A 7347-nucleotide genomic window follows, 5' to 3' on the forward strand; every position below is an offset into this window, starting at 1 on the left:
TATATCATTACTTAAGATAAAAGCTGCTAAAAGTTTATATATATGTGGGTTCATTGTTGAAAGTAAACAGGATATGGATGAAGGGAAAGGAATTTGAAGGGAAATGAGACCGTCGATAAGAGCCGACCGTTCGCGCCGAGAACAAACAAAAATGATGTGATTCAAATCAGCTTCAGCATATCCACATTCGCACGTAGGGTTGTCAATAATATTAAACTTAGCAAGGTGAGCTGGGGTGCAGACGTGTCCCAGACGCATACGAGACAGTATTGTTGTAACTCTTTTACCGAATCTCAGTCTCCAAAACCAGGGCTTAATGGGTATAGAAGGTTGAATAGCACGATAATGGCGACCTTTTGAACGATCTTGATTCCAGGATTCAGTCCAGGAATTCCGGAGATAAATCCCAGAAAGAGCCATCAAGTCATGCGCATAGTTTCCAAAAATATCCACATCTCCACTATCCACTGCCTCATTGGCAATACGGTCGGCTTTTTCGTTTCCAGATATTCCACAGTGACCAGGAATCCATGCAAACGATACGGAATAGTTTTCTTTCAAACATTTCAATAGTAAGTTTCTAATTTCGGAAATGACAGGGAATTGATAATGTGATCCAAATGGGAACCGGGCTAGGGCATTTAAAGAACTAAGTGAATCTGTAAAAATTACAGTTTTTTGAAGTTTCAGTAGAAGGATGTATTCTAAAGCTTTGAATAGGCCAATACATTCGCCAGTGAACACGGAGGATTCAGGAGGGAGTTTAGTTTTTTGGACAATATTGTAGTTAGAATGTATTACACCTACACCTACACATCCATCACTGGAATGTTTAGATGCATCTGTAAATATTCGATGCCATTGTGGCCACTTAGTGTCAACAATATAATTAAATGTAAACTTTTGGTTTTTCTCAATTTTAACAAGACCTATGCTTGTATGTATATCAGGAGAGATTATAAGGGAATCGTAACTATATTTGAACAAAGGATTGGAAGTCGCTTGGTGAGTAGGAGCCTTAAGAGAAGTAAATCTTGTGTAACTTGTAACCAAACATGGTGTGCGTTTGTTTTTCCAAAATTGAGAAGTGTGGATTATATATGTCAGGGATGTCAGTTTAGGTGTAAGGATATGGTTACTAAATTGCATACAGCGGAAAAGGAATTTATCAGATAGAAATTGTCGGCGTAAGTTTAATGGTGGCTCTACACATTCGGTTCTCATACAATTGATTGGGCTTGACTTCATAGCTCCTAAGACTATTCTCATTGCTTTTGCTTGAATACTATCCAATTTTTTGAAAGCAGAAACATTTCCTGGTTCTAACAGGAAAGTACCGTAATCCATTACACTTCTGATTATGGCGTTGTAAATCAGTTTTAAGGAGTGTGAATGCGCTCCCCACCAGATGCCCGATAAACATCTAAGAATATTTAAATTTCGTTCACATCTCGCTGTTACATACTCACAGTGGGATACACCGGTGAGCTTAGAATCTAGAATTACCCCCAAGAATTTGACATTATTAGTTGAGGGAATCAAAACATTATCAAACTTTACCTGGATCGGGGGAGGCTTACGCATTCTGGAAAACAACACAACCCTGCTCTTGGATACAGATATGTCTAGACCATTCGAAGTCAGCCATGAGTTTAAAATTGAAAGGGAAGATGTTAGAATTTGACAATTATTTTCAATTGATTTGCCCGATTTGTATATAAGAAGATCGTCTGCATATTGTAGTACATTTGTTGATGCCTGCAATGATGTTTCTAAATCATACGTATAGATGTTATAGAGCAAAGGACTGAGTACAGAACCCTGTGGTAATCCTTTCCATACGGTCCGAGATAGTTTGACATCTTCAATAAATAAATTTATGTATCTTTCACTGAGCATATCTATAATAAAGTTTGTTAGAATTGGTGGTACGTTTAAGCATAGCAGTTTTTCCCTGAGAACCGATATAAGAACATTGTCATAAGCTGAGCTTATATCTAAGAAAGTAGCTACTACTGACTCATTATTTGAAAATGCTAATCTTATGTCTGTAGTGAATATTGCTAAGCTATCCATTGTGCTTCTACTTTTTCTAAAACCGAATTGGGTCGTTGCTAATAGATTTTTACTCTCTAAAAACCATTCTAAACGGATTTTTACTAGGTGTTCTGCTATTTTCATTAAAACAGAAGAAAGGACAATGGGTCTGTAAGAAGAAGGATCATCGGTTGTTGGCTTATTGTCTTTTAAAATAGGTATAATTGATTGAGTGATCCAAGATTTGGGAATGCACCCAGAAATCATAATGGAATTTATAATATTTAAGTACAGAATCAGCACACGGTCCGAAAGATTTTTCAAAAAAGAATATGGAATCCCATCTTCTCCTGGAGTAGAGTCTTTTACCTTATTAAGCACACCTTTAAGTTCGATCAAAGAAAACGGAGCGTTTATTCCACTTAGGTCATCAAAAATGTAAGCAGGAATAGATAATGGAGGAAATCTCTGTTCCGGTACAGAAGGGGGAGCAAGATGATCCATAAACTGATCAGCTAGAGTTTTCGGTAATTTAGAAGAAGGAGAATTATTATATGCAGATCTAAATCTACGAATATTACGCCAGACCTCTGACGGGCTGACATCTGGACTAATGGAGGCACAAAATGATTGCCAACCATCGTATTTCTTTTTCTTAAACAATTTTTTAGTTCTACGGGCAGATTCTAAATATAACTCGAAATTTTCTTCTGACATATGCTCGCAGTACTTTTTTTCGGCCTGTTTTCTTTCTTTTATTGCAGCTGTACATTCATGATCCCACCAGGGAGGTGAAGGAATTTGCGATCGGATCTTAGTTTTAGTGCAAAAAGATTCATCGGCAGCTTCAATCAAAACCTGAGAAAGAATTTCTGCGGAGATCTGGCTACCTTCTTGAGAATAAGTATTCGTTTTCTGCTCTACTATTTGGTTGAATAATTTCCAATCTGCGTTGTTTAATCTGTATTTAAAACGAGGAGAGCGATTGGTTTTGATAGGTTTGTATGAAGGAAAAGTAATAACAAGTGGAAAGTGGTCACTACCATACGAAGATGCAAGAGGGTGCCAGTCCAAAGTTGAAGCTAAATCAGGTGAACATAAAGATAGATCAGGCGCACTTGCACCTTCGCGTGGACCAGTAACACGAGTTGGCAGCCCAGTGTTTAAAATACATATACCATGAGAATCTATAATATCTAATAATTGATCTCCATAATAGTTGGAAGAAGTGCTTCCCCAAGATTGATGTTGGCAATTAAAATCACCTAGGACTAAGAAAGGCCTTGGGAGGATGGAGAACAGTTGATTAAGATGAGAAAAAATATTTACATTAGGACGAGAAAAATAAATAGATACTATACAAATTTTATTTACAATAGCAGCAATGACTGACAAGTCATCACCGAATGAGGGAAGTGGAAATAAGGAATAGGGGAGATTATTTTTAATGACTATGGCAACACCGCCATAGCCGTCAGGTCTGTCCTGTCGGAGAATAACATAACCTGGAATTCGAAATGTCAATTCCGGGCGAAGCCATGTTTCCGACAGAGTTGAGACAAAAGGTTCAAATTTATTATGCAAATAGATTAAATCGTTTTTATTGCAGATTGCGCTTCTGCAATTCCACTGGATTATTTGTTCGCGTTCGGGACGCATAAGTGGATTTTAATTGAGTTAAGGAAGCAAGTGTTGGGCGGCGTTGTTCGGTTACATTGTTGTCAGAGTTAGAAATGGATTTTATTTCAGTCAAAAGTTGGATAACATCAGAGATTGAGAACATTGTTTCATTATTGTTGTCGTTACTGTTTATTAAAGCGACCCCGTTAGGAGAAGCTGGAGCATCATAGTCCTTTATTAAACTGAAGTGTTCTGTTTTGTTATACCCCAGTCGTTTTAGTTTGGGGGTTGTTGGTTTAACAAATATGTTTTTCTTATAAGATCTACTATACGACGGAATCGAGGAAGAGGAAGGCGATACAGATGGCACAGGAGAATTAGGAGAATTATGCATGTTTGAAAACTTTACTATTTCAGCAAAAGATTTTGACACAGGATCATACACTTTGTTTGCTTCCGCATAAGATACACATTTCTGAGCCATATATAATTTAATTTTAGTCTGTCGTTCATATTCTAGACATTTCCTATTTGTAGCAAAGTGTAGACCTGAACACAGACAGCAAGATGCTGCATCATCTTGTATGTTGCATGTGTCCCCAGTATGGCCTTGGCCACACTTGAAACATCGGGGTCGAGAGTTACAATTGGACTTAGTATGACCAAATCGGCAACAAGAATAACACTGAATAGTGGGGTATGAATAAAGTTCCACGGGTAGGGCATTGTAGCATACAAACACATGTTTTGGTAGAGCTTGGCCATCAAAAGTTATAACAACAGTCTGTGATGGCTTCCACTCAGGTGGGGAGCTGTTACGCACTTTATAATTTAGGCGTCTAATTTTTATTATTCCTCCGCTGCCTACAGGTAAGGAGATATTGTCTAATATATCTTCAGGAGACCATTCTGCGGGAATACCTCGCACAAGCCCCATTCGAGTCACATTAAATGAAGGAATAAAAGCTTTAAAATTATTAATTGTCAGGCAAGGGTTATTAACAAATTCATTTGCAAATTTGTGGTCTGAAAATGATAGGGAAATTCGGTTTCTGCCTATCCTTTTAATGCTACCATTAATAATGTTTTTAAATGAATTTTTCTTTAGGAAATACCCAAATTGGACTGGGTGCAGGGAGGCGATGCCAGTATCTGAAGAAACTTTTTGCACATGAACTACAAACGGCCCTATGTCATAGGCCTCATAAAACGATCTGCCTGTAGGATTTTTTGGAGACTGAGAACTATCTGATGGGGGGTGTTGTTGGATATTAACAGTTACACTTGTTTTATGTGCTGGGTCATGTTTTTGCTGAAAACTATCTATATCGTTAGCGTTCTTAATCTCAGTACATAATGAGGGAAATTCAATATCCGGTATTTGGCACGAACAATCAGTCTCTTTTTGCTTGTTACGACGCGTCGGGTCAAATCTTTTTTTCCTCTTATTACAATGTTTGCAAATTTTACCTAATCTCATTCTTTTACGGTCACTCCGTTGATCCACATCTGTGTCTACACTGGACTCGTCCAGTTTAGAAAATCTATTTTCTACTACAATATTACATGCAACCTCGGGGGGCGAGCCCCCGATATCCGGGGGCTCGTTCATTTTTTCGCCTGATTCCAGGCCTTGAGGAAAAAGTATAAAAACTTACCAAATATTGAAGAATATATACACAAATTAAAAAAATAAACAATTAAGTTAAACTACTACATACAATTATATACAAATTGATCTTTTATATCAATTAAATTAAATTTATAAATTTTACTAAAAAACAAAACTCCCGCCACGACCAACGTTTCCCGCCTTTTTTAAAAAAAAAAAAAAAATCTAAAGGACATTCGTAATCAGGCGTGACTATGACAGTTTACAATAAAACTTCATAATTCACAGTTTGATACTTTGACTCTTTGGTGATTTTGACAACTTTACATATAGAATGGCCAAATGTCAAATATCTTGAAATATCTCTCGAAATATCTCTTATGACTATGAAATAGTTAACACTTAACTAATATAAGACATTCAGTTTTTAATTACTGATTACTACTACTAACGATAACAACACAATTTAACATGTAGTATGGCTGACGCACAAACCGTGCAAGCCATGGAATGGGAAAGAAGACGACATATAAAATTTAAAAACAGTCTGTTACCTGTAAAAAAATCCTATTGTAAAATGTATGATTTCGGCTAGTAATGGTCATAATAAAGTAATGCTATCATTACCTTCCAGTAATGGATTTCTCAGACACCAAAACCCAAGTATTGGCCCACGTATTATTTATATATCGCTTGCAGACAAATAGGCAAAGCTCATATGACCGCGTGGTAAGATAAAGTTAGTTAAGAAATAAACAACAAGTATCGTCTACATCACCGCGCGATACTGCGCGCCGCGCTCCAACTCGCGCGCTAGTTCTTGAACCGCAAGAAACCGCTCGGCACAGCGCGGTTGAAGTTCTACAAACCTATTCAGTATTCCGATGATATGCGCGCAGACGGATAGACTGAATCTATGCATTCAGAAAATAATTACCATCGAAGACAACATGGTATCTATCGATTTGCTTGCGAGATTGAAGAAAGAGATGCTATCTGGAAAATTAACTCCAAGGGATATTCGAATAAAATAAAAGATCTTGGGAACAATTAGTTTTATTTGGTGGATTTGTCGTCCAGTCTGAGTAGGATTTATCTATACTAATATTATAAAGAGGAAAGGTTTGATTTTTTGTTTGTTTGTATGAATTGAATAGGCTCCGAAACTACTTGGCAGATTTGAAAAATTCTTTCACTGTTGGAAAGCTACATCATTCCTGAGTGACATAGGCTATGTTTCATTTTCAAAAAAAATAGGCATCCTTACTAAAATTACGATAACATTAACATTTGTTTATTATTTGATACAATTCTAACAGATGGCGCTGAGTTAAAGGTAGTTTAGTTTAGGTCCGTGTCGTGGTACCAACGTTTCACATAAGTTCTCCTACGGTTTCCCTTGATTAATTTACTACTATGTAATATAACAAAAACCTTAGCCACAGCAACGCTTGGCCGAGTCTGCTAGTATCAAATAAAGACGCTGGAAAATTCTTGTCTTAGGACTTCAAACCATCTCTTGTCCAAACACTTGGTTAAATACAAATGACTTTGACAATATCATTGGCTAAATCTAGATATTTATTGGCCGGTGCAAAATTCGCCAATTGCTACACATTCCTTTGCATTCAATATACCATCGTAATTTTTTTTTTCATAAAGTCTTACACTTAAAATGGAATGCACCCAGTATCGTTTGTCTAGGGCGTGTCAGCCTTTGGTATAAAATCCGTTAGCTAATTGCCTCCTTCAGTTAGTTCCATTCTTAAGTAATGTTGAAGCTAGACTGCCGCATGTATTAGTCGTAGGGAAGCGAGGATAAAAAGGCACATGATAGTAATGTTTTTTTTATTTGGACCACAAAATTAGGATAAATACATGTCAACATTAACATATATACGAAAATATAAAAAGCGGTGTCGTCCCTAAAACTTGTGGACACAACCAGCGAAGATGAAGATGGAGCTGGTTGGAGACTTTTAAGGACTTTTTTTTTATGTTTTTAATAAATATGGCTTTGTATTATAACTGAAGTAATTTCCAACAGAATCATTTTTTCAAATAACATTTCAACACTA

This window comes from Pieris rapae, chromosome 21 (assembly GCF_905147795.1).
Source record: "Pieris rapae chromosome 21, ilPieRapa1.1, whole genome shotgun sequence".
NCBI lineage: Eukaryota > Metazoa > Arthropoda > Insecta > Lepidoptera > Pieridae > Pieris > Pieris rapae.